The sequence below is a fragment of the Arachis duranensis genome, chromosome 4 (genome assembly GCF_000817695.3).
Source record: "Arachis duranensis cultivar V14167 chromosome 4, aradu.V14167.gnm2.J7QH, whole genome shotgun sequence".
Classification (NCBI taxonomy): Eukaryota; Viridiplantae; Streptophyta; class Magnoliopsida; order Fabales; family Fabaceae; genus Arachis; species Arachis duranensis.
In genome coordinates this window covers 56,871,531-56,898,642 of record NC_029775.3, presented here as the reverse complement: position 1 = coordinate 56,898,642, position 27,112 = coordinate 56,871,531, and the positions used below count along the sequence as shown (strand labels likewise).

Genomic DNA, 27,112 nt, shown 5'->3' with positions numbered 1-27,112 from the left:
AAATCTCATATGCATCATGTATTTGCACTTTTATACATAATTCATCATAACCTGAAGCAAGTGGGGTGAGCCACACCCTTGCATCTACCCGGAGAGCCTTTATACAAACCAACTTGGAGCAAGTTGGGCGAAACCACAACCCTTGCGTCTACCTAAGAGGTACGTTCTCATATGTCCAGGAGGAATAAAGGAGGGGATCCTAAACTCCCACCATCTCACTGGGGGCAATGTTACAATACCAGCAGAAACAAAGAAGGGAATCCTCATCTATCACCATCCCCTGGGGTCGCACTTTCAAGAAATAGTGCTCCGATGAAACATTTATTCCTTTATTTATTCAGTTTCATATAATCCTAAGTCACCGGTTGTAAACATTAAACAGAAACTACCTCTTACTCGTCCTAAAGCTTAAGCACTAGCTATCATACCTTAAAAGCAAATACAGAGGTTTGGAAAGTTAGAGGAATCGTTCAAAACTTCAAAATTCCACCTTTCAGAAAATAGGGGTTCTGCGTACGCGTCACTGGTGTGCGTACTTAAGTGAAATAATAGAACCGTTATGATAAGGAAAAACAACAAAACGAAAGGATAGATAAGGGGGGTTTTTCCTACTAGACCTCTAAGATACCTGTTCTTAGCAACCTAGGTCACCGGAAAGGATTCCCTACTAGACCTTCAAAGAACTTGTCCTTGACAACCTAGATCAGAGGGGCGAAAACTGAAACAAACCACCACGCAGATCACCTTAGTGTTGGATCCTCCAATCTTCCTCATGCAACAAGTGAAGAAAATCACTCACCTCACTTCTCACACAATAAAAAGTTCTTAAAAGCAACTGAAATTTATTCATCAAAGTTATGTAAATTGTCTCACCAAAGGTGTTTAAATAGGCACCTAACAATTAACTAAAAGATAAGATAACTAATGTAAATCAGATTTGATCTTATTAGATTAGATCAGATTTGATTTAAATTTTAAAATGCTAAAGATATGATAACTAATTTAAATCAGATTTGATCTTATTAGATTAGATCAGATTTGATTTAAATATAAAATCCCTAAAAATACTACTAAGCATAGTAGATTTAAAATAAGTCTTCTAACAAACTTTTGACCACATAACAAACTAAAGCAAAAGTCTAGAATTTCAAAATTTAAAGATAAATTATGCCTCCCACTAAATTCGGAAAGCATTATTGGGCTTCTTGCTGTCCTGACTTAGCCCAATGGGCCTTGCCCATTCTTCCGTGGTTAGAACTTGATGTAACTCCATATGCACAAGCGCTGCCAGGTTCCCAAAACTCTCCTTGAGCTTCTTTGCACGTGCTCTAGTGATAGGGCCCTCTGGAAGTATGAAATTTCCATTCTGCCCTTTTGTCTTAGAATGACCCTATTGTCTTTCAGATCATGTATCATTCCCTCCTTCCTCAAAAAGATTCATCCTTGAATTTGTGTCCATATCAAAAGGAGAGAGATCAGAAACATTGAAAGTAGCAGAGACATTATACTCACCTGGTAGGTCAATCTTGTAGGCGTTGTCATTGATCTTCTCAAGCACTTGGAATGGGCCATCCCCTCTAGCATCAAGTTTAGTCTTCCTCTGAGCAGGAAATCTCGCCTTCCTCAAATGTACCCAAACCCAATCTCCTGGTTTGAAGTATATGCTTTCGGCTTTTGTTAACCCTTTCAGTCGTGGTTTTGTTCTTCCTCTAAATTAGGTCACAAGCCTTTTCATGTATTGCTTTAACTTTCTCAGCCTTGCTAGCTCCATCTAAACTAATAAGATCACTCAATGGTAAAGGCATTAAATCTAAGACAGTGAGAGGATTAAAACCATAGACAAGTTCAAAGGGTGAAAAACCAGTAGAAGAATGGATTGTCCTATTATAAGCAAACTCAATAAAAGGTAAACAATGTTCCTAGGTTTTCAAATTCCTACCAACAACAGCACGCAATAAGGTTCCCAATGTCCTATCTACAACTTCAGTTTGACCATCAGTTTGAGGGTGACAATAGTTTGGGGAACACCATGTAAGCGTACAACTTCTCAAAATAATAGGTCAGCAATATGTGTGGCATCATCAGTTTTATGGCAAGCAATGAAATGAGCCATTTTACTAAATCTATCTACCACAACAAAAATGCTATCTCGACCTCTCCTAGTTCTAGGCAAACCAAGAACAAAATCCATAGAAATATCAACCCATGGATGCACAGGAACAGGTAAAGGAGTATACAAACCATGTGGTAAAGATTTAGATTTAGCTTGTTTACATGCAATGCATTTAGCACAAAATTTCTCAACATCTTTATGCATGTGGGGCCAGTAAAAATGCTCAGATAAAACATCCAAAGTCTTATGCACACCAAAATGACCCATCAAACCCCCACTATGTGATTCTAGAACAAGTAACTCCCTAATAGAACAAGTAGCTACACAAATCCTATTACCCCGAAAAAGAAAGCCATCATGCTTATAGAATTTGTTATATGCACCATGTTCACATGCAGCATAGATAGAGGCAAAAGCAGAATCAGTTGGATACAATTCCTTCATACACTCAAAAGCTAACAGTTTAGAAGTAAGGGTGGTGATTAAGGAATACCTTCTAGATAATGCATCAGCAACCACATTCTCTTTACCTTGCTTATAGGTGATTACATATGGAAACGATTCAAGGAATTCTATCCATTTTGCATGTCTCTTGTTCAGCTTCCCTTGACCATTCAAGTGTTTGAGGGATTCATGGTCAGTATGTACCACAAATTCCTTTGGTAGCAAATAATGTTGCCACACTTCCAAAGCTCGCACCAAGGCATAAAGCTCTTTATCATAAGTGGAGTAGTTGAGGTGGGTCCCATTTAACTTCTCACTGAAATAGGTGATTGCTCGCTTTTCCTGCATCAAAATAGCACCTATACTAATTCCGGAAGCATCACATTCGATTTCAAAAGTTTTAGAAAAATCTGGTAAAATAAGAATGGGGGCAGAACACAATAATTTTTTCAAGGTGTTAAAGGCAAGTTCTTGTTCCTGATCCCATTTAAAGTTGACATGTTTCTTAATGATTTTAGTTAAAGGTGCAGCAATAGTAGAAAAATCTTTAACAAACCTCCGATAAAAACCCGCAAGACCATGAAAACTTCTAACATCAGAGACACTCTGAGGTGTGGGCCATTCTCTAATAGCCTTCACCTTCTCGTCATCTACCTCAATTCCTGTAGAACTTATCACAAAACCTAGGAATACGACTTTACTCAAACAAAACGAGCACTTTTGGAGATTAGCATACAATTTTTCCTTTCTAAGTACCTCTAAAACAGATTGAACATGCAAAATATGGTCATCAAGACATTTACTATAGATAAGGATATCATCAAAATAAACAACCACAAATTTACCTAGAAACTCTCGCAAAACATTATTCATTAGTCTCATGAATGTACTAGGTGCATTAGTCAAACCAATTGACATAACTAACCACTCATACAAACCATATTTAGTTTTGAAAGCTATTTTCCATTCATCACCAAGTTTCATTCGTATCTGATAATAACCACTCCTTAAATCTATTTTAGTAAAAATAACAGAACCATGCAATTCATCAAGCATATCATCAAGTCTAGGAATAGGATGGCGATACTTTACTGTAATCTTATTTACAGCTCTGCAGTCAACACACATCCTCGATGAGCCATCCTCTTGGGTACCAATAGTACCGGAACAGCACAAGGACTCATGCTTTCTCTCACAAAACCCTTAGCCAAAAGGTCCTCGACTTGCCGTTGCAATTCCTTTGTCTCCTCTGGATTGGTCCGATAAGCTGGCCGATTAGGAATGCTTGATCTGGGGACAAAGTCAATCTGATGTTCAATGCCTCGTAATGGAGGTAACCTGAGGGCATCTCATCCGAAAATACATCGCCAAATTTCTACAAGAGTGAAATAAAAGTACTAGGCAGGTTATGGTTAGTTTCAATAGTAGAAAGTAAAGACTCTCTAAATCGTACTAACACCAATGCTTTTTTTCCTAAACTAGCATGCTTCAGATCCCTCTCTTTGGCATAAAAACATATTTTGTGAGCACTCTCACTCTCCATAGATGCTTCTCTTTTAGAACTCTCTTTTTCACCCAGACCCTGACTTTTTTTCTCACACGTTTCATCTCCCAAAGCCCTCTCTTTACCCTCTTGGTTTTCAATTTTCTCATATCCTAAAGACTCTTTAGTAGATTTGCGCATGCTCAGTTGCTCCAGGTACACTTCTTTAGGTGTCAAAGGTGCAAGGGTAATCTTCTTCCCAAGATAAGTGAAGGAGTATCGGTTTGTGAAACCATCATGGACCACCTTCCTATCATACTGCCATGGACGGCTTAGGAGTAGATGACAAGCCTGCATGGGAACCACGTTACAAAGTACCTCGTCACTGTATCTCCCAATAGAGAACTGTATTCGGGCTTGCTTCATAACCTTCAACTCACCAACATCACTTAGCCACTCCAGTTTGTAAGGGTTAGGGTGTTTGGTGCATTTCAACCCCAATTTTGTGATCAAAGTAGAGCTAGCAACGTTTGTATGACTTCCAGCATCAATGATCATGAGTCCAACCTTACCTCCCAATAAAACTTTTGTATGAAAGATGTTTTCTCACTGTTCTAGATTATCATCCTTGGCTTGTACATTTAAGATCCGCCTAGTAACAAGGGTCTCGCCACTAACAGCAAACTCAATTATATCTTCATTATCTGTAGCATCATCCGCATGTGGCATGTCTTCATACCCATCTGAGTTATCAGATTCTGAGAAAATATCATTTGCTTTAATTACCATGGTCTTTTTATTTGGACACTCGGAAGCATAATGGCCTAATCCATGGCACTTAAAGCAGGTAATATCACGATGCCGTGCAGGAGGTTTAGAAGTGGAATTAGGTGTGTGCGGCTTCCTGTGCTGCTCTGTGGGCTTCTCCTTTGATTCGGTAGGTTTGGATCCAGTCTTCTCCCTGAAATTAGCACCTCTCGAATCCCACCTTGAAGTAGAATTACGCAGCCCTTTCGCCTTTTGCTGTCTTTCCACTTTGATAGCTAGGTTCACCAAGTCTTCCATAGTCACAAATGGGAGATGTTCTACAGTATTTGCAATGTCTCGGTTCAGCTCACTCAAGAAACATGCCATAGTAGTCTCAGACTCCTCCTCAATGTTTGCTTGGATTAGTAGCATCTTCATCTCCTTATGATACTCATCTACAGACTTAGAACCTTGGTATAACCATTAGAGCCGTTGATGTAGCTCCCTGTAGTAGTAAGAAGGGACAAACCGTTGTCGCATGACCTTCTTCATCTTTTCCCAAGACAGAATTTGTGGTTTTCCATTTTGCCTCCTCTGTTTGTCCAGCTCGGCCCACCAAACAAGGGCATAATCTGAGAATTCGACAGCCGCTAGCCTTACCTTTTTTACATCAATGTAGTTATGACATTGAAATAGGAGCTCTACCTTGCGTTCCTATTCCAGGTATGCCTCAGGGTCACTTCTACCTTTAAATTCTGGGATGCACATCTTGATAGCATTAAGGTTATTATCAACATCTACTGGTTGTCTATGATACCGGGATCTGGATGAAGTCCCCTCCTCAGACTCCATAGAATCATTACGAATAGATTCTCGTGATCGTGATTTTCGCCTAGGGGAAAAAGAGTTAATTCGAGAATCTGTGTCACCAAGACATTGTTGAATCCCTGTAAGGATGCTAGCAAATGCATCAAGGCAGAAAGTTAGTTGTGGATCGAGGTTCCCTTTAGTGTTAGCCATCAATGAACCTGTAAAAGAATAGACCTTACAGCACTCTTCTCACGTGTATCACTCGAAATAGGACACTCATGTTTCACTCAATACGTGGCTTTTACCCTCTGATGAGCTTACCACTCTTGCCTTTTTCCATTATTGGATTGCCTTAACAAGTTGCACTTCGGAAGATGAGGAATTGAGACACCAAACTAAGATAATCTGAATGAGAGAAACGTTCAACTTGACAAGAAGATAATTAAAGTATGTGAAAAAAAGGAAATAAGGAGTGATACCAGGATGACAAAAACTAGCAAAATTGAATCCTAAGTGGAACCCAAGGAAAATTTGAAAAGATAAAACAATGGGAAAATTTAAAATTTTGTTTTTTTTGTTTTTTTTTCGTTTTTTGTTTACGTTTTTTTTGTTAACTGGAATAAACAGAAATTGCAGTAATAGAATTTAAGGAAGATTTTTTTTTTCATTTTTTTTGAATCTAAAGTAAATTTGCAGAAATTGAAGAGAAAAATAAAGAGATTAAACAAGACCCATGGAACGTGTAGATAAATAAGAATTTACCTACGATCTGTAACTGATACCAGATGATAAGGAAAAAAAACAAGAGGATAGGTAAAATTAGTTATCATATCTTTAGGATTTTAAAATTTAAATCAAATCTGATCTAATCTAATAAGATCAAATCTGATTTAAATTATTTATCTTATCTTTTAGCTAGTTTGTTAGGAGTCTATTTAAACACCTTTGGTGAGACAATTTATATAACTTTTGATGAATAAAATTTCTTTAGTGCTTTATGCACATTTTTTTGTGTGATTAAGTGTGGTGAGTGATTTGCTTCGCTTGTTGCATGTAGAAAATTGAGTGATTCAATTTTCATCCCTCTGATCTAGGTTGTCAAGGGCAAGTTCTTTGAAGGTCTAGTAGGGAGCCCCTTCCGGTGACCTAGGTTGCTAAGAATAGGTTTTTTAGAGGTCTAGTAGGAAAAACCCCTTTACCTATCCTCTTGTTTTTTTTCCTTATCATCCGGTATCAGTTACAGATCGTAGGTAAATTCTTATTTATCTACATGTTCCATGGGTCTTGTTTAGTCTCTTTATTTTTTTTTTAATTTCTGTAAATTCACGTTAGAGTAAAAAAAATGAAAAAAAAATCCTTTTTTTAATTTTGTTTTTGCATTTATCCTATCTTTAAGTTAGTGTCTGAAAAAAAAATAAAAAATAAAAAAATGATTAAGGATTACAATAGTGATGATAAAGAAATCTCATATGCGAAAAAGGGTTCTCAGTTGAAAATTCTTGCATTTAAAGGGAGGAACAATCCTGAAGCTTATTTCAAATGGGAAAGGAAGGTAGAGTCGATTTTTGCAAATTGCATCCTTTCAGAGGAAAAGAAGGTTCGACTGGTACAAGCCAATTTTTTCGATGATGCCCGTATATGGTGGACTGAATTAGGAAGATCTAGAAGACGGTATGGAAAGCGCCCAATTAGCAGCTGGGAGAAGATGAAGAAAATCATGAGGAGGCATTTTGTGCCATCATCATACCACAATACATTTTTTGGACAATTTTTTACGTTACAACAAGGCTCACAATTAGTGATGGAGTACCACAAAGAGTTTCTATATTTGATGGACATGTCTAATATTAAAAGGAGTCCTGAGGTTCTTAAGGACCGATTTTTGTTTGGATTACGTGAAGAACTTGCAGATGAAGTCCAATGTTACTATTACACAACCATGGACAATTTGGTCAAATTGGCCATTGACTAGGAGGAGGTGCAACAAATGATAACTCGCCATAATAAGAGGAATTCTTCTATGACTATCTTTCATTCTTCTTCAAAGCCAGAGATGGAAGAATTTGTTGAGTATGCTGTAGAGGGTGATGTGTCCTTGGAAGATTCAACAGTGCAGAATTTCTCAACTGGGTCCTTGGGATGTGAGCAATTTGAAGAATATGAGGGAAAAGAAATTGAGAAAGCGATTGAGTGTTTGAGTGAAAAGAATCCATATTTGATTGAAAGCGAGAGTTTTGAGGGAAAAGATAAGAATAGTGAGCGAGACGAGTCAATGAGCGAAAAAGAAACTGAGTTCAATAAACACACTTGTGAGGGAGATCTAGAAAGTTCTAGCTTAGACAAGAGTGCATTAGTCTCATTGAAATCCACAGAGTCCTTAGTTTCTCATACATCTAACCATAAAATTCCTAGCATTTTTATATCAAGTTTTCCAGGCTTTGTAGATTCGCTGGTCAATTATGGAGCTTTAATAGGGGTGAAAAGGAAGAAAGCCAAATTGCACACCTTGGATAAGATGGTAAAAGTACGGTTGGAAAGATTGAACTTGCACACATGAAAGACATAGCCACAATTCAATGGGTAAAAAAGAGTCATCAAACCATGGTATTTAAACCTGGAGATTGGGTTTGGATTCCTTGGAGGGACGAAGAGAATATCATTCAATATTCGAGGAAGAATCTTTTTGAAGAGGGAGAGAATGATACATGGTCAAGAGGGTATTTTCATCATTTTGAAGTTAAGGGGCAGAATGGTAATCTTGTCATATTCAAGGATCTGAATACTAGAAGAATTGTACCATGCCAGTCTTGGACATCAAGAAGACCAAGAGTCCGTCTCAAAAACAACCATGGAACGTGTAGATAAATAAGAATTTACCTACGACCTGTAACTGATAGCAGATGATAAGGAAAAATAACAAAACAAAAGAATAGATAAGGGGGGTTTTCCTACTAGACCTCTAAGATACTTGTTCTTAGCAACCTAGGTCACCGGAAAGGATTTCATACTAGACCTTCAAAGAACTTGTCCTTGACAACCTAGATCAGAGGGGCAAAAACTGAAAGAAACCACCATGCAGATCACCTCACTTCTCACACAATAAAAAGTGCTTAAAAGCAACTGAAATTTATTCATCAAAGTTATGTAAATGGTCTCACTAAAGGTGTTTAAATAGGCACCTAACAATTAACAAAAAGATAAGATAACTAATTTAAATCAGATTTGATCTTATTGGATTAGATCAGATTTGATTTAAATTTTAAAATCCTAAAGATATGATAACTAATTTAAATCAGATTTGATCTTATTAGATTGGATCAAAATTGATTTAAATTTAAAATCCTTAAAAATATTACTAAGCATAGCAGATTTAAAATAAGTCTTCTAACAAACTTTTCACCACATAACAAACTAAAACAAAAGTCTAGAATTTTGAAATTTAAAGATAAATTATGCCTCCCACTGAATTCAGAAAGCATTATTGGGCTTCTTGCTGTCCTGACTTAGCCCAATGGGCCTTGCCCATTCTTCCTTGGTTAGAACTTGATGTAACTCCATAAGCACAAGCGCTGCCAGGTTCCCAAAACTCTCCTTGAGCTTCTTTGCACGTGCTCTAGTGATGGGCCCTTTGGAAGTGTGAAATTCCCGTTCTGCCCTTTTGTCTTAGAATGCCCCTGTTGTCTTTCCGAGCATGTATCACGTTAGCTAAGAATTCTTCTCATTTAGAGGAAATAACTTCGTTGCAAGTATAGTTTCCAACCGACGAGCAATGCTCAATTAAAGTTTTAAGGTTGTTTGTCACAAGTACAAACCCCAATGAAAATTAACCGAAGTATTCAAATCTCGGGTCGTCTCAGAAGAGATTGTAATGAAGTGATCAATTATTGTCTATGAAGGAACAAGGGGGTTTGATTTGGTAAAAGGCAAGGAAATAAGTGGCAAGAAAATAAAGCAAACAATTAAAGAAAGAAATTAATAAAGAAAGACATTCATGGTAAGGATTGAGAATATAGGTTTTCCATCCTAGTCACTAATCATAACAATGATTAACAAAAATTTATCTTATTTCGTCATCTCCAACAATGGAAGAAGGTACAATGTTATCTTCACACGAGAGAAAGCCAAATAAGACTAGTTAATCTCAATCCAAAAGTCCTAATCAACTCACTAATTGAATTAGCAAAAGATTAGCGTCAATGGAAACAATATTAACTAACAACTCTAGATCACCAACATAAGTTGGGTATTCATGACTCAAGATTGCCTAATTCCTCTTTCCAAGCCAAGAATGCTTAAAAATCTACTCTAACATCCAACCAAACATTTTGTCAAACACTTGGAAGGCACAAAAAGAAAGCATCATAAAATTGCAAGAATAATAAATATACCACTACCCAATGCAAGAAAAGCAAGAATAATAACTCAAATCAACAAGAAAAGAACATCACACATCAAATTGCATTAAAGAAAAAAAAAATCCCACAAGAGTGCTCATAAACATAAAAGGGGCTAAAATAAAGGAAATAACAATAGAAACTAGGAGAATTAAAGTACTAGAACAAGAAATTGAAAGGAAAACAAGTTGAAAACAAGAATTAAACCCAAGATCTAAGATGAAATTAACCTAAGAACTCTAATTCTAGAGAGAAGACGAAGCTTCTCTCTCTAGAAAACTAACCTACATGATGCTAACCTACAATTAATTGCTCCCCCTTTGTCCAATCTTCAATTCTGCATGAAATAGCCTCAAGAATGAGTTAGATTTAGTCCTAGGAAGCTCAGAAATTGCCCCCAGCGCTTTCACTTTAATGAGGTCACGTGCCTGCTATGACGCGTACGCGTGGATCCACGCGTATGCGTCGTCTGGCGTTTTCCTTATCGCGTATACACGTCGCCTTCGACGATGCACCTCTTCATGCGTACGCATCATTCACGCATGCGAATCGCTCTAAATACTCCAAATCCATGTTTTTACATGTTCTCTAACTTGCATGCTTTTCTCTTCACTTCTCCCGTCCAATACTTGCCCTATAAATCTGAAATCACTCAACAAACACATCAAGGCATCGAATGGAATTAAAGTAAATTGAAATTAGAAAATTAAAAGCCTAAAAAGCATGTTTTCACACTTAAGCACAAATTTATGGAGAATTACAAAACCATGCTATTTCATTGAATAAATATGAGAAAAGTTGATAAAATCCCCTAAATTAAGCACAAGATAAACCACGAAATTTGGGTTTATCCGCGAGCCTCTCAAACAGCAAGCTTTCCCCGTGTCGTGTGCCATATGGTCGCGTACACGGCTTTCAAAATGGGCATCTCGTGTACGCATCACCCCTTCGTGTACGCAAGCTATGCTGAATAGGTAAAAAGCTGTTAAGTCCATAAATTCAGTTTTCTGCACCTAACTTCCAACGTCCATAACTTCCTCTACAAAACTCTAATTCCCAAAAAATTTATACGTTTCAAAACTTTTGAAATTATCTTTAATTTGAAACAAATTTCATTCAAAACCTAAATTCGAGGCTCAAGTTATAGACAGCCGAAGTTGGTTCAAAAATCAAGCTTAACCAAAAATTACCAGACCACAAGTTTTCCAAATTCTTAATTCCAAAACTCTTATTTCCTAACCAAAACAGCACCAAACATGTTCAAACCATATTCATACACCATCCATTCATTTCACAACATACCACATCCAAAACCTCCAATCTAATCAACTTTTACAATCACATTTTTCACAAATTTCAACATCAAACAACAAAAAATCTATATTTCATGTTTATGTCATAACTAATCAATCCAACCAACCATCTCAACACCCATTTACATCAAAATCGTCAATTATCATCATTATTCATTAAACATAATAATTCATATATTCATCTTATCCTATGGTCAACTAGCCTAAGTTTTCACGACACATTATATCTTAACTATAAAAAACCAAAACCATACCTTGGCCGATTCCTCCCTAAGCTCAAAACCACCAAAAATTTAAGTTTCAAGATTCCCAATTGACATTAACGATTCCAGCCACGAAGGGTTTGTTCCAAGAGCTCCAATTCACCTCCTCTACAATGTTAGCCTTTCCGAGGTGAAAACTTAGTTCAAAATCATAATCTTTTAGTAGCTCCATCCACCTTCTCTTACGCATATTAAGCTCTTTCTGATCAAAGATGTACTTAAGACTCTTGTGATTAGAAAAGACTTTAAATCTCACTCCATACAAGTAGTGCCTCCAAATCTTCAACGCAAACACAACCACTACCAATTCCAAATCATGAGTTGGGTAATTCACCTCATGTGGTTGTAACTGACGCGAAGCATAAGCTACCACATTCCGGTGTTGCATTAATAAACAATCCGAACCCTTCAACGAGGCATGGCAGTAAACCTTAAATGGTTTGTGTAGTTTAGGTAGAATTAAGATTGGCGTTGAAGTTAACTTCCATTTCAAAGTCTGAAAACTCTCCTCATAGTTAGCTGTCCACACAAAAGGTGTATCCTTCTTAGTCAACTTAGTAATCAAAAAAGTGATTTGTGAGAATTTATGGCTGAATCTCCTATAACTAACTGGTTTGGGAGTGCTAATTGAAAGCCTAATTAAAGGGTTGTCTTGAGACAAAACACTTAGAGTCGTGGTCAAGAAAGCAAAACAAGCCTTACTACTTCAAGGTGATAATCAATAGAAAGGACCCCTAAAGCCTATACCTAAAGGAACCCTCAAGGATCCAAGAGCTTTCCATGACAATTAAAACATTCATACATGTGTTGGACACTTAGTTTTACTCTTAGTTGTATTGCAATCATTCAAAGCCAAGGCCTCAAGATATAAAGGTTTACTCACATTGATTTGCTTGGGACAAGCAAAGCTTAAGTTTGGTGTTGTGATGACTTGCATCATCTACCTTTCTCTCTTGCATAAAGAAGACCATAAAAGAGCATAAATCTCATTTGATTAGTACAATTCATGCATTATTTGATGAATATTATGGTACACTACTTTGAGATGAGTTGTGCTGAATTACAGGTGAAAAAGGCATCAAAAATGGGTAGAAGACAAACAAGAAACTGGGCGTGTGAAACTGGCGTGCCACTTCGAGCAAACGCCACAAAAATTCGCTGGCGTGGCACGCCAGTACTAAAATCCAGAGAAGAAGTCCAAGCATGCATATGGCCGTGGCACGCTAGTACAAAATTCCAGAGAGCAAAATGGAGGACACAAAAGGGGCGTGGCATGCCAGGTTGGGCGTGGCATGCCTGACCCATCAACTACTATGGGCGTGCCACTTGAAGTCGAATGCGTGGCATGCCAACTCACCATCTCAAGAAGAACCTCCACTATGGCATGCCACTTGGTGTCGAAGGCGTGGCACGCCAGCCCCAAGAAGTCACTTGGGCATGCCACTTGAGAACCAGGCGTGGCACGCCAAACTTGAAGAGTGTACAAATGCATTGGCAAGCCACTTGAGTAGCATGGCGTGGCACGCTGGTATAATAATCCAGAGAAGGAGCTGAGGGCAACTAAAGACTGGACATGCCACTTGAAATCGAAGGTGTGGCACGCCAACCTCTCAATCTCACTTATGCGTGCCACTTGGTATCGAAGGCGTGACACGCCAACCCAACCATCTCACTCTGGCGTGCCACTTGAAGCTGACACATGGCACGCCAACCACTGGAATCAAGGCAAGATTATGGGAGTGGCACACCAGCCTTTAGGCGTTGCACGCTGGTACAAGTTTCCAGAGAGTACGAGGGAGACCAATTACATGGGGCGTGCCACTTGGTATCGAAGGCGTGGCACGCCATTCACTATTCTTCACTTAGGTGTGCCACTTGAGCAACTAGGCGTGGCACGCCAGTATCATTCAGAGGGCAAAGAAGTATTGGGGCGTGCCACTTAAGTTCGTGGCACGGCACGCCAAACAGAGGAACCACTCACTCATAAAGGGGCGTGGCACGCCAGACCCTGGGCATGCCACGCTAGTGCAACTTTCCAGAGGAGCTTAGCCAAGCACACAGCAAGGGCATGGCACGCCAAATCCTGGGTGTACCACGCTAATTCAAGTTTCCAGATGCAAAGAAAAGTGGAAAAGTTAAAGGGCGTGCTACTTGAGTTCGAAGGCGTGGCACGCCAACACAAGAATTCCACTATGGCATGCCACTTGAGTTCGAAGGCGTGGCATACCAAGGTTGACAAAGGGACGAGCGTGCCACTTGAAGGATTGGGCGTGGCACGCCAAGCTAGAAATGAAGGGCACGTGACACGCCAGCTGAGAAGTCACACTTATTGAGTGTTTTCTTTTCCCTCCAAAATGTAATTTTCCCTTTTCACTTTTGTAATTCTTTTATTTTACTAGGAGTGGTATAAATACCCATAAGGAGTTTTGAAGAAGGGGTTAAGCAGTTAGTTTTAGATCCACTTTTACACTTTACTTTTGAGTACGCTATGAGTAGCTACCTTCCCTCTCATTGAGAGAGGGGCTCTATTGTACTTGATGGATTGATAATAGTGAAATATTTATTCTCTTCATCTTCTCTTTGATTTGCTAGAAGGAATTTTATTCTTAATGTTTAGTATTCAATTTTCTTGGGAAAGAGATTGAATGCAATTGGGTTTCATGGGAACCTTGGGAAAGAAAACATGAAACCATGCTTGAAATCCCTTCTCACACTTGAGTAGAATATGGGTTTTGGTGTTTGGATACGTGACATATAATCCTCCCTCTACCTGGACGTATAAGGGTGTGTGGTATAATCAGGGACCAAGCATATCTCTCTTCATGAGCAATTAGACCAAGGAATTGGCTATTGATCAAGATCTGAGAGACAACATAGAAGAGGATTTGATCCAAAGAGACAACATCTCCCAATCTCAATGAATTTCTCCATTCTTATCTATCCATTTCTTTATAGCTTAATTTTTACATTTAGGAATTCCCCACTCGCATTTACATTCAAGTCATTTATGATTCAGCACTTTACATTCTGCAATTTCCGTTTCTGCACTTTATTGCTTTTCTTTATATTCTAGTCATTTACATTTATGTCATTTACAATTCTGCGCGTCACAATCTTATTGATCCGCTTGACTAATTTATCAACCAATTAAAACTGCTTGAATTTGCCAATCTCTGTGGATATGATCCCATTCCACTTTGGGTTATTACTTGGCAATAATTTTGGTGCGCTTTCCAAAAGAACTAATTCACTAATTTTTTGAATAGGGTGTGAATTAGAACTCATCAAGTTTTATGGCGCCGTTGCCGGGGATTGGCTTAAATTTGACAGTGATTAAATTGATTGGAGAGCTAGATTAAGCAATTTAAATTCCTTGTTATTTTAATTTCTTTTATTTAGCATTTTTTTTATTTTTGAGCTCTATTTTCTTCTTCCTTGATTATTTTATTCAATATCCATACTTCCATTCTTCTAACTGTTCGATCAATTGCACTACTCACACTAACAACTACTCTAACGAAAGTAATTTCTTCATCTATTTTCTTGCTTACTTTTTTTTGCCTTGATTGGTTGCATGACAGGTAGGAGAAGCAGGGCTTTAACTTCCTTTGATTCTGAACCTGAGAGGACCTTCCTTAAATTAAGGAGGGAAGCAAGAGGGAAGAGAGTCGTTGGTGCTGAGGAATAGGAAGAGTATTTTAAAACAAACATGGAGGAGAATATGGAGAATCACCATAAGGAAGAAGTTCATAACCATGCCAGAGAAGGCCCAGTCAATCATGATGGGCAAGAAAGGAGAGTCTTAGGCTCCTACATCAACTCAAACCCAGGAAATTGTGGCAGCAACATCCTAAAGCCAACAATTCATGCCAATAATTTTGAGCTGAAGCCTCAGCTCATCACACTTGTTCAGAATAATTGCTCATATGGAGGAAGTGCCCAATAAGACCCTAATCAACATCTCAGCACATTCTTGAGGAAATGTAATACTGTAAAGTCGAATGGAGTACACCCTGACATTTACAAACTATTCTTGTTCTCTTTCTCACTCAGAGATAAGGCAGCAAAGTGGTTGGAATCTTTCTTCAAGGATAGCCTAACTACATGGGAGGAGGTCGTGAATAGATTCCTTGCAAGATTTTACCCCCCACAAAGAATAAACAGGCTGAGAGCTGAGGTGCAAACTTTCAGACAACAAGATGGAGAAACACTCTATGAGGCCTGGGAAAGATTCAAAGATCTGACAAGAAGATGCCCACCGGAAATGTTCAATGAGTGGGTACAACTACATATCTTTTATGAGGGACTATCCTATGAAGCAAAGAAGGCAGTGGATCATTCTTAAGGAGGCTCACTCAACAAAAAAAAAACCATTGAAGAGGCCATAGATATCATTGAGACTGTAGCTGAAATGAGTATTTCTATGCTTCAGAAAGGACTCAGAAGAAGAGAGTGTTAGAACTTAACTCTGTAGATGCTCTGTTAGCTCAGAACAAGGCAATTGTAGCACAAATAGCAGCCTTAACCAAGAGGATGGAGGCCACCAAGCCTCAGTCATTCAAGACCAAACTCCTCAATAAGAAGGGAACGCACCAAAATCTGATGGTGACTGGGAACAAGCTAATTATGTGAACAATTTATCCAGAACACCATATGAACCACACTCTAGACATACAACCCAGGTTGGAAGAACCACCCAAACTTTGGGTGGGAAAATCAACAAAACCACAACTAGGACCACAACAAGCCTTATTCATCAAATCATCATCCCAACCATAACCCCAACCATCAAATAGGGAACCATAGACCTTACCATAACTCACAAAACACATCATACCATAACAACCAACCTATACACAACAACCTCAATCAAGATGCACCATCCTCAACTATGCAACCATGCAAAATCAAGAGCAACTTTGAGAGGATGGAGGTTGCAATCGCACAACTATCATCCCAGATTACAGGGGCAGTCTCCACCCTCGTGGACAGACAAGCACAAACTGATGGAAGGATAGATGATAATCAAGAGGAATACAGGTCAAATCTAAAAAATCAAGGCGCAACAATCTCAAAGTTGGAAGCACAAGTGTGGATTTTGTCCAAGCAAATCCCACTTCCCACACACACATTTCCCAGCGATACCATGTCTAACCCAAGAAAGGAACGCAAAGCCATAACTCTAAGAAGTGGGAAGGTTGTAGAGGAAGGAACCCCAAGCAAAGATAATCATGAAGAGGTTACCTCAAAGCATGGGAACAAGGATGAAGGGGAGATCCCAGCTTCACCTCCACCAAAACTAGTTTTGAAGCCCTATGTGCCAAAGGCACCATACCCACAAAGACTGAGAAAATATGGGAAGGATGGCCAGTTCTCTAAGTTCCTAGAGATCTTCAAGATGCTCTAAATCAACATATCATTTGCTGAGGCATTAGAACAAATGCCACTCTATGCCAAGTTCTTAAAGGAGCTTATAACCAAAAAGAGGAACTGAGAGGCAAAAGAAACCATAGTATTGACTGAGGAATGCAGCGCCATCATACAGAAGAAGCTGCCTCAAAAGCTGAAAGACCCAGGGAGTTTTCAAATCCCCTGCATCATAGGGGACATCACTATTGAGAAAGCTTTGTGTGATTTGGGAGCTAGCATAAATCTTATGTCCCTAACCATGATGAGAAGGATGAAGATTGAGGAAGCCAAGCCAACAAGAATGGCACTCTAGTTGGCTGACAGAACATTTAAGTTTCCACATGGGGTGGTGGAAGACTTGCTAGTGAAAGTAGGAAAATTCATTTTCCCTACTGATTTCGTTGTGCTGGATAAGGAAGAAGAGGCTAACACGTCAATTATCCTAGGAAGACCATTCCTAGCTACTGCTGGAGCCATCATTGATGTGCAGAAAGGGGAACTAGTCTTGAGATTGCATGAAGAGAAAATGGTCTTCAACGTCTTTAAAGCAATAAGTTACCCCAAAGAATCCATAGGAGAATGCATGCTGGTAGACACCATGGAACAGACAATTTAAGAAGTCACGGAAGAAGAATAATGTTTAGAAATCATTGAGCTGGAACAAGCACCAGATGGAGAACTACCACAAGCAACCATGAGGAACTCAATCATGCCAACTACCACAGACAACAAGGATGCAGAGTCACCAAAACTAGAGCTGAAAGCCTTACCACCCAGCTTGAAATATGCATATCTGGGTGCTAACAACACTCACCCAGCAATCATAAATTCAAGTTTGAGTAAGGAACAAGAAGAGGAACTTATCCAAGTGCTGAGACAACACAAAGATGCCATAGGCTGGACACTTACAGATTTAAAGGGGATCAGTCCTTCAATGTGCATGCATAAAATCTTACTTGAAGAGGATGCGAAACCCTCAAGACAGCAACAACGGAGGCTGAACCCAACTATGAATGAAGTGGTTCAGAAAGAAGTATTAAAATTGTGGCAGGCAGGGGTGATCTACCCCATCTCAGACAGCCCTTGGGTAAGCCCGGTGCAAGTAGTCCCTAAGAAGGGAGGGATCACTGTTGTGGCAAATGAGAAGAATGAATTTATACCGACAAGAACAGTGACTGGATGGCGTATGTGTATTGACTACCGAAAACTTAATGAAGCCACCCGGAAGGATCACTTCCCCCTACCCTTCATGGTCCAGATGCTTGAAAGATTGGCAGGACATGAGTATTATTGCTTCCTGGATGGATACTTGGGCTACATCAAATTGTTGTAGACCCCAAGGATCAGGAAAAAACTTCATTTACTTGTCCATAGGGTGTCTTTGCTTATAGGAGAATGCCCTTTGGATTGTGCAATGCACCTGCAACATTCCAAAGGTGCATGCTCTCCATTTTTCAGATATGATTAAGAAGTTCATAGAAGTATTTATGGATGACTTCTCTGTGTTTGGGAACTCATATTCTGATTAACTATACCATCTTACTCTTCTGCTAAAAAGGTGTCAAGAAACCAACCTGGTTTTGAAGTGGAAGAAATGCCAATTTATGGTAACTGAAGGGGTGATTCTTGGTCACAAGATTTCAAAAGATGGCATAGAAGTAGACAAGGCAAAAGTGGAAGTAATTGAAAAATTACCTCCACCTTGTAATGTCAAAGCAATCAGAAGCTTTTTGGGACACGCTGGGTTCTATAGGAGGTTTATTAAAGATTTTTCAAAGATTGTAAAACCCCTTAGCAACCTACTTGTCTCAAATACTCCTTTTATTTTTGATAGAGAGTGCATGGTAGCCTTTGATGAACTTAAAAAGAAACTCTCCTCTGCACCTATTATAGCACCACCAAGCTGGGACCTTCCCTTTGAACTAATGTGTGATGCATCTAATTTTGCTGTTGGTGCTGTTCTAGGACAGAGGAAAGACAAGCTAGTACATGTTATTTACTATGCTAGCAAGGTCCTTAATGAGAATCAAAGGAACTATACCACCACAGAGAAAGAACTTTTAGCCATAGTTTTTGCTTTTGATAAATTTAGATCATATCTCATTGGCTCAAATGTAATTATGTTCACTGATCATGCAACACTCAAATACTTGCTTACTAAGCAAGAATCTAAGCCCAGACTAATAAGGTGGATCCTGCTGCTCCAAGAATTTGATATTGAGATTAAAGATAGGAGCAGAGCAGAGAACAAGGTAGCTGACCATGTAAGACCCAGAACCTTTGAAAAGTCTTATTATGATCAAGTCCCAAATCATATAGTTATTTACAGCCTTAATTTCAGAAATTATTTTATTAAAGATATTTAAGACAAGTTTTGATTTATTGAATTTGAGATGAGTTATGATTACTATCCAATTTTATAATTATTGGATTATTTTCTACGTTTAGATTATAAATTTGGCAGTTATGAAATAATAGGGGTTTTAGATGATTTGGACTAGATAAGGAATATTTTAATATATTGATATTGCTATTTTGGAAAATAGAAAAATTAATTATATTATTTCTAAATTTTGGATTTGGACATTTTATTGAAAGTAATTTGTAAAATTGATGAGAAAATAGCATTTTTATACATTATTATTGTTGGATTAGAATTTATTTCTAATTACTATATTATCCCTATTTTTAAGTAAAATTACTAAAATGCCCCTAACCCTAATTTTCAAGATAATAAAACCCTAACCCAGCGATCCGTTACCCGACCCGGTTCCCTTTTTTCCCCACAACCCAGCACATACACAAGCCAAACCCTAGCTATGAAGCAGCAGCTGCTGCAACATGAAAGAAGGAACGAAGAAAGAAAAGGGAGCTGGGGAAAGGGGCTGTCGATCTGAGAAGATAGAAAGGGACGGCGCCGATGGGCGTCACTGCCGCCGCGCCGCCGTGTTGCACCAGGGAGGATGAGAGGGCGAGGAACGAACAAGAGGGGGAGAGGGTCGCACCGCCATGGTTGTCCAGAGAGAATGCCGGGGAAGGAGATCCGCGCGCCACCGGAGCCGCTTCGTTACCGCGATTGGGGTCTCACCATCGCCGTTATTAGAGGTCTGTAAACAGAAGGGAGACACGCGAGAAAGGAGGAGCCTTTGCCATCGCCGTTCTGGCTCAGCCCGGCGTCGCCGTCGAGCCCTGCCGCCATTGATGGAAGACGCCCTCGCGAGGAGAAGTGTCGCCTCGCCGCCGTCGCTGGTGAGCCAGCCGCCGCCGATCTGGTCCGAGAGAGAGAGAGAACACGAACAGAGGGCAAGCTGTGGAGCCACCGCCGCTGTTTGCTGTACCCACAGTGCTCCCTATCTCCTCTGCCGTCTGGAACCGCGCCGCCCTGCCTGGCTGCCGAAAAACCTTGATGCCGCCACCTCTGTTGCCAGAAACAGCCACTGAGTCTTCTATGATGGTAAGCTCTAACCCTGCTTTAGCATCTTTACCCGTCAATTTCTCCATGGGCCATGAGAGTTGTTGCTAAGGCTGGTTGTGTCAGGAGCTTATCGCGAGTTGCCATCATTCTGGTCACCGGCTGTGATGTTGGTGTTGTCGGAATCCACCACTGATGCAGCCGCTACTTGGTTCCCTCGAGTTTGGTAAGCATTTTGTTTGGAAGATTCCTTTAATCGCTGCTTTATTATCATACACTGACGTTTTACGGTGTTAATTGCTATACGATTGAGTTTCGGTTGTTGTATGTTGCGATTAGAGTTGTTGAGACTGTTGCGAAAGTGGCTTGGAGCTGAGGTTTTGGTTGCCGGTGATTTTGAGTCAAGGCGGAAAGGATTCTGTGGTGCGTTTGTGTTATGGTTTTGTGTTTTGAGGTAGGGGCGCTTTCCAAAAACTATAGTTTATTATTGGAATTATTACATATGGATACTGATGTGAGATATGGTGTATTTAGTGATTGCATCTGCCTTATGTATTATTTGATTGACTCGAATGATTATGGATGTTGGTTTGGCTGAATTGTTGTGCGGCTTTGTGAAATGTAATGTTTTGAAGTTGATTCTTTAAAGATTTAAAATCTGAGTTTAATCCGCTGAGGATTGATTTGATTTGAGTCAATTATTTTGATGATTTGAAAAGTCGAATGCACTTTTGAATTCAGTCTGGTTTACTTTAATTGATTCGGTTTTGGACAAATGATTTGTTATTGAGCTGTTTCTTTAAAGCCTTGGAAATGAGTTAAATCGATTGATATTGAGTTAATTTTGAAATAGTATCCTTGAGATACGCCACTGAGGCGATTGTTGGATTTAGCATGCTTTGAACTGATTTCTGGTTTTGTGTTGTTGAAAAGGGATGAGGAACGATTTAGTTGGGACCCGAACCGGGTGGCAAAAGTCCAAGTTTTAGGGGAGGTGCTGCCGAAATTTCTACAAAATCCTAGTCTTGTTTGAAAAGTTATTTAAAAAGGGTTGGATTTGAGAAGTTGTATTATTTGATTTATTAAGAGAATATTTATGTTTTCAAGCTTAATTTATTTAGTGAACCTTATGCCTTGAGTTTGACTTATTTAGAAATGAACTATTTTTACCGTTTGAATTACTGATGGAAAGAATGATGCTCTAATATTGATTTCAATATAAAAAGGAGCTTTTAGTGATTTCAAAGGAATCTAGACTTTTGATTGAGTAATTAAGTTTGAGGCATTTTGGAAGAGTTAGAAAAATGGGGTCCAAAAAGAAATCTGAAAGCGGTTTGATTCAAATGAACCGGTTCCGTTTCAAATGAGTTGATTTTTGGACCGGGTTGGAACTTGTGATTTTGTATGGTCGGTTTCATAATAAATTCAGTTTTATTTACTTGAACTAAGAATTCATGATTTTAAGAGTTTCAATGAATTTTAAGGAATTGATATAGTTTGACCTTTCCTAAAGCTTTGGGACTCTGCCGAGAAGCTTTTATTATAAATCCCATTGTTGGATGGGTGATTTTGAATACTTTGAAATAAATCCTTAACTTGCCATGGTTTTGGAAGTTTTGGAAAGAGAATGCCGAAAGTGGCTTTGTCTTAGAAAGAGAACTCACTTTGAGTAAATTTGGCTTATGAGCCTGAGATGATTCGAGAAATGAGATCTTTAAAGCCAAGGCTGAAAAGAGTTAAAATTTGATTTCAAAGTGAAATGGCTTGAGAAAAGTGAGTTATGGCTTAAATGCCAGTTTTATGAATTTGATGATGTTGAATGATGGAAGTACTGTTTTTGTTATGAGCCGGAATGGCTGTGTGTGATATTGATTTATGGCTGATTGCCGAATGAGTTATAAGTCGTATGGCTGGCTATGAATTATGAATTTAAGCCGAAGGGCTGTATTTATTGATAAATTGCTTGGTTCTGGATTGAACCGTGAGACGGGTGGCTGAGATGGATGGTGATCCATGATTGAATATAAATGCATGTATGCAATTGAATGATTTGTGAATTTAAGCCGAATGGCTGAGATGAAAGTTGTAAGCGAGTATGCTTGTGTTTTCTCTCTGGTTGTAAGGGTGACAAGGCACCGATACCCTCTAATGGCGACAGGGCGCAGATATTCTCTAATGATATTAATGTGCAACAGAGAGACTGTGCCCAGATTAGCTACCGGACACGTCGGGTTGGCTTGATAACCGACAGATGATATCATTAGCCACTGGGGACAGGCATGCATCATATACATCTATGTGACATTGTTTGGGTGTGCATATTATACTTGGTTTACCTATGTGATTAATTGCTAATTGTTCTACTTGAAATAACTATTTGTTGTGCTTGAATCTTCCTATTTGTGTTTGCTACTGGGACTCTATTAGACTGTGGTGATTGGTTGATGGTTAGATTGTTTGGGCCTAGGGCCGTGGTTGAAATGAGATGAACCGATGGTTGATTTTGGTTTTGTGTTTCTGATTTGGAATGAAATATGAAAGGCTATTTTGTTTTAATGTAGATAAACCGTTTTGAAAGGCTTTTGAGTTTTTGAGATTTGAATGGTTCCTCTTTTAGAAAAGGTTTCCGACCTTACTTTTATTGTAAACCATTGTTTTTGAAAAGAGGCATAAGACGGTTATTAATCACTGGTACGGTTTATCTTCATGTATCCTATTACAGTAATTCCCAAAAACCCTCTACTGAGAACCCTTTCGAGGATGATGTTCTCACCCCCCTACATTTTTCCCCTTTCAGGATATGGGCGCAGAAGTCACGAAGAGTTTATTTATTTGTTATTAAGATGCTTTGTATTGCTTTAGATTATTATTTTTGTACCCTCGCCTTTATCTTGATATATTTTGTAAGAGGGATAGGGATTGTATTGGGTAATGATTGTAATATTATTTATACATATGTATGTATATATATATGGATGTACTCTTTTTGAGTTTTTGTAAGTTGTATGGTATGTATGGATGTACGTTGTATAGCAAAAGTATGTTTGAGATGCGGTTTTGCGGTTTATAGTTTTAAACAGGCTCATATTTTAGTATTAAATAGTAAAAGTGTCGTCGTAATGTCCGAGCTATTAGAGTCGTGCAGCCGGAAGCATGAGCTTTGGTAGTTAGGGTGTTACAGACCACCTCTCAAGGATCCCACAAGAAGAAGAAATGCAGCAAGTAGCAGTAAATGAAAGCTTTCCTGATGAACAATTGATGATGATTCGAGTAGCCCCTTGGTTTGCAGACATAGCTAATTTCAAGGCTGTTGGGGAACTACCAACTAACATCAATAAGAACATGAGGAGGAAACTAATCATGGATGCCAAAAACTACATCTGGGATGACCCCTATTTGTTCAAAAAGTGTGCTGATGGAGTCCTGAGAAGGTGTATATCCCATGAAGAAGGGCAAAAAGTGTTATGGTAGTGCCATGGGTCAGCATATGGAGGTCACTTCAGTGGAGAAAGGACAGTAGCAAAAGTGCTTCAATCCAGATTTTACTGGCCAACAATGTTTAATGACGCCAAGGAAATGGTGTCAAGGTGTGATAAATGTCAAAGAGCTGGTAATCTAACCAAGAGGAATGAGATGCCATAGCAATACATACTAGAGCTAGAGTTATTTGATGTATGGGGAATCGATTTCATAGGACCCTTCCCAACCTCCTACTCAAATAGCTACATATTGGTGGCTGTTGATTATGTCTCAAGATGGATAGAAGCAATAGCCACTGCAACAAATGACAACAAAGTTGTGATAAGCTTCTTGAGAAGGAATATCTTCAGCAGATTTGGGGTTCTCAGAGCTCTCATTAGTGATGGAGGGACACACTTCTGCAACAAACAACTCGAGACACTCCTTCTCAGGTATGGAGTAAAGCACAAAGTGGCCACTCCATACCACCCACAGACCAACGGGCAAGCTGAGATCTCCAACAGAGAGCTAAAACGAATCCTTGAAAAAACTGTTGGAAGCTCAGTAAAGGACTGGTCTAAAAAACTAGACGATGCTCTATGGGCCTACAGGACAGCCTTCAAGACCCCCATTGGGATGTCACCATACCAACTAGTATTTGGCAAGGCTTGCCACTTGCCAGTTGAACTGGAGCATAGAGCCTTCTGGGCTCTAAAAGTACTGAATTTTGATGAGCAAGCTGCTGGAGAAAAGAGATTAATGCAACCCAATGAGCTGGATGAGTTTAGAAATCAAGCACATGAGAATGAAAAAATCTACAAAGAGAACACAAAAAGGTGGCATGACCAAAAGATAGCAAGAAGAGAGTTCACTGAAGGACAGAAGGTGTTACTCTACAACTCAAGACTCAAGTTCTTCCCTGGAAAACTTATGTCTCGATGGTCAGGACCTTTTACCATACTCAAAGTGTTTCCCTATGGTCATGTGGAGCTCATGGAGAACAAGACTCAGAGAAATTTTTTTGTCAATGGCCATAGACTCAAACACTACTTGGGAGGCTCCTTGGAGGAGCAAAGAGTGAGCTACAAGCTCAACTAAAGATGAAGGAATGTCAAGCTAATGACAATAAAGAAGCGCTAGTTAGGAGGCACCCCAACATTTTATCCTTTTTAATTTAATTACTTTTCTTAGAAGTAGTTTAAATTCTGTTGCTTTAGATAGTTTAACTTTTAGTAATTAGGATTAGTTTACAATTGTAGATTAGAAGGTTTGATATTAGCTTTGGTAGCTAGATTTTTTTTACACTCTCTTATTTCTTTCTACTTGGGAGTTACAACTTGATGAATGCATAACTAATGATGAGTGAATGGGCTGAGAACTAGCTAAATTGCTAAGTTTGGTGTGGCCTCTCACCCACTTAATCTAGGCTTACAAACAATTAACAGTTTGATTTTAAAGAGTAAGCCCAAAGATTAAGTTTGGTGTGGCCACCACCAAGGATCACATAGCAGCCCAAGTCACCCAATTTGAAAGCACTTAATGCTTTGGATAAGAACATGAACGTGGTTTAATGAGTTCAGAGGAATTAGAATCAAAAGAAAATGAAAAGATTGATGTTATTCCACTCTTATGAACACATTAAATACACAATGATGAAACCAATTTATTAAGATGCCAAAGAATTAAGTTTAGTGTCCCAAGGGACACCCATCAATTGCAATCCAATTCATTCTTGATGAGAAGGAATGTGAAGGGGTTCTTTTGTCATTACTAATGGGTTCAGTTTTAATTTCAAGAGAGAAGATGGGGCCCACATGGTAAACAACTCACAAAGTAAGGAAGTCAAAGTGTACTTGTACTTTGGAACTCGACACACATAGAAGACACTGTGAGAAAAGAGTTGGCGCCTCTTCCCATGCTAGGCGCCACTTCCCAAAGTGGAAAAACATTTAATCCTTTTTATTTCCCACCTTTCGAACCACACCATTCACCCATTATAAAAGCTTCACCCCCCATCTCCTCTCCCACTTCAACAACCCACACACCCCTCACCTTCGCTTCTATTTTCATCTTCTACTATCTCTCATCCCCTGCTTTCTTCTTCTTTTTCTTGATTGGGACAATCAAGTCCTAAGTTTGGTGTTGGAGCAAAACCTTGTTTTGCCTTCTCTTTCTTCCAACCCCTAATTTTTTTACAACCTCAAGCACACTCTCTCAACCACCACCACACTACCAATATCAGTAATTTCCAGAGGGATTCAACTAGGAGCAATTGCAAGGAGATGTACACCAAATGAAGGGAGACCTACACCACTTGAGGGAAGATGTCAATCAACTCAAGAAGACTCAGCAACAACAATGGAGCCAAGTCAACCAAAACATTCAACAACTCCAAGGGAATTGGGAGCATATGAGGAAGGAGCAGCAAGAACAATTTGGCTGGGGAGAGGTGCGAAGCGCACTGGACAAAGTAGTAGAGCAAGGCAAGTGGCAACAGAGGAACTTGGCAGAATTCAAAAATCTCTATGATGCCAGGACCATATCCAGGAGGCAGTATGACATCAACACAAAAGCAAAGCTGAATCACTTATGTAACGATGTAGCCGCTCTAAACCCAGGATACCCAACTTTCATGCAAGGGATGGAAGAGTTAAGTGCAAGACAAGAGGACATCCTAGCCAAACGTAAGGAAGATGAAAGGAATTACATGAGGAGGCTAGGATTTTGGAAGCCCAAGGATACCAAAGCTCAAGAAGGTTCCTCCAAGCCAAATGAAGGTGGCTTATCCCCTTCCAAGAAGAAAGACAAAGGGAAGGGGCCAATGAGCTAAAGATGAAGCTGCTCAAGATTGTTGAGTCCCATGGTTGACACTTTCCAATTTCTAAATTCTTTTTAAGCTTTTGCTTTATTTACTTCTTAAATAATCATGCTAGGATAGTTTATGTTTTATGCTTAGTTTTAAATTCCTAAGTCTTTATGAGTTTTTACAAGAAAGAAAATGTCACGTATTTCAAGTCTTCATTTCAACTTAAATAAAAGTAGAGCTTGTCTCCATAAGATTACTGTGAGTTGTGCAAAAACAATAAGAGAGACCAAGGCCAAGAGGGATCATCAAACAAACTAAGAAACAAGAAACTAAGTGTAGGACCCTGGATGAACTAAAATGAAAATGAGTCATGGAGAGCAACTAGTCCTAGAAGGTATAACAAGGGAAGACTAAGTGGTGTTCTTTGAATATCCATAGAACCAAGAGGTAGTAAGCAAT

The 27,112-nt window shown here is 39.1% G+C and overlaps 1 pseudogene; it reads right to left on the bottom strand.

Annotated features, from left to right (window-relative positions):
• Positions 1–1,405: 1,405 nt before the first annotated feature.
• On the bottom strand, positions 1,406–5,807 carry LOC110280497 (uncharacterized; annotated as a pseudogene).
• Positions 5,808–27,112: the final 21,305 nt, after the last annotated feature.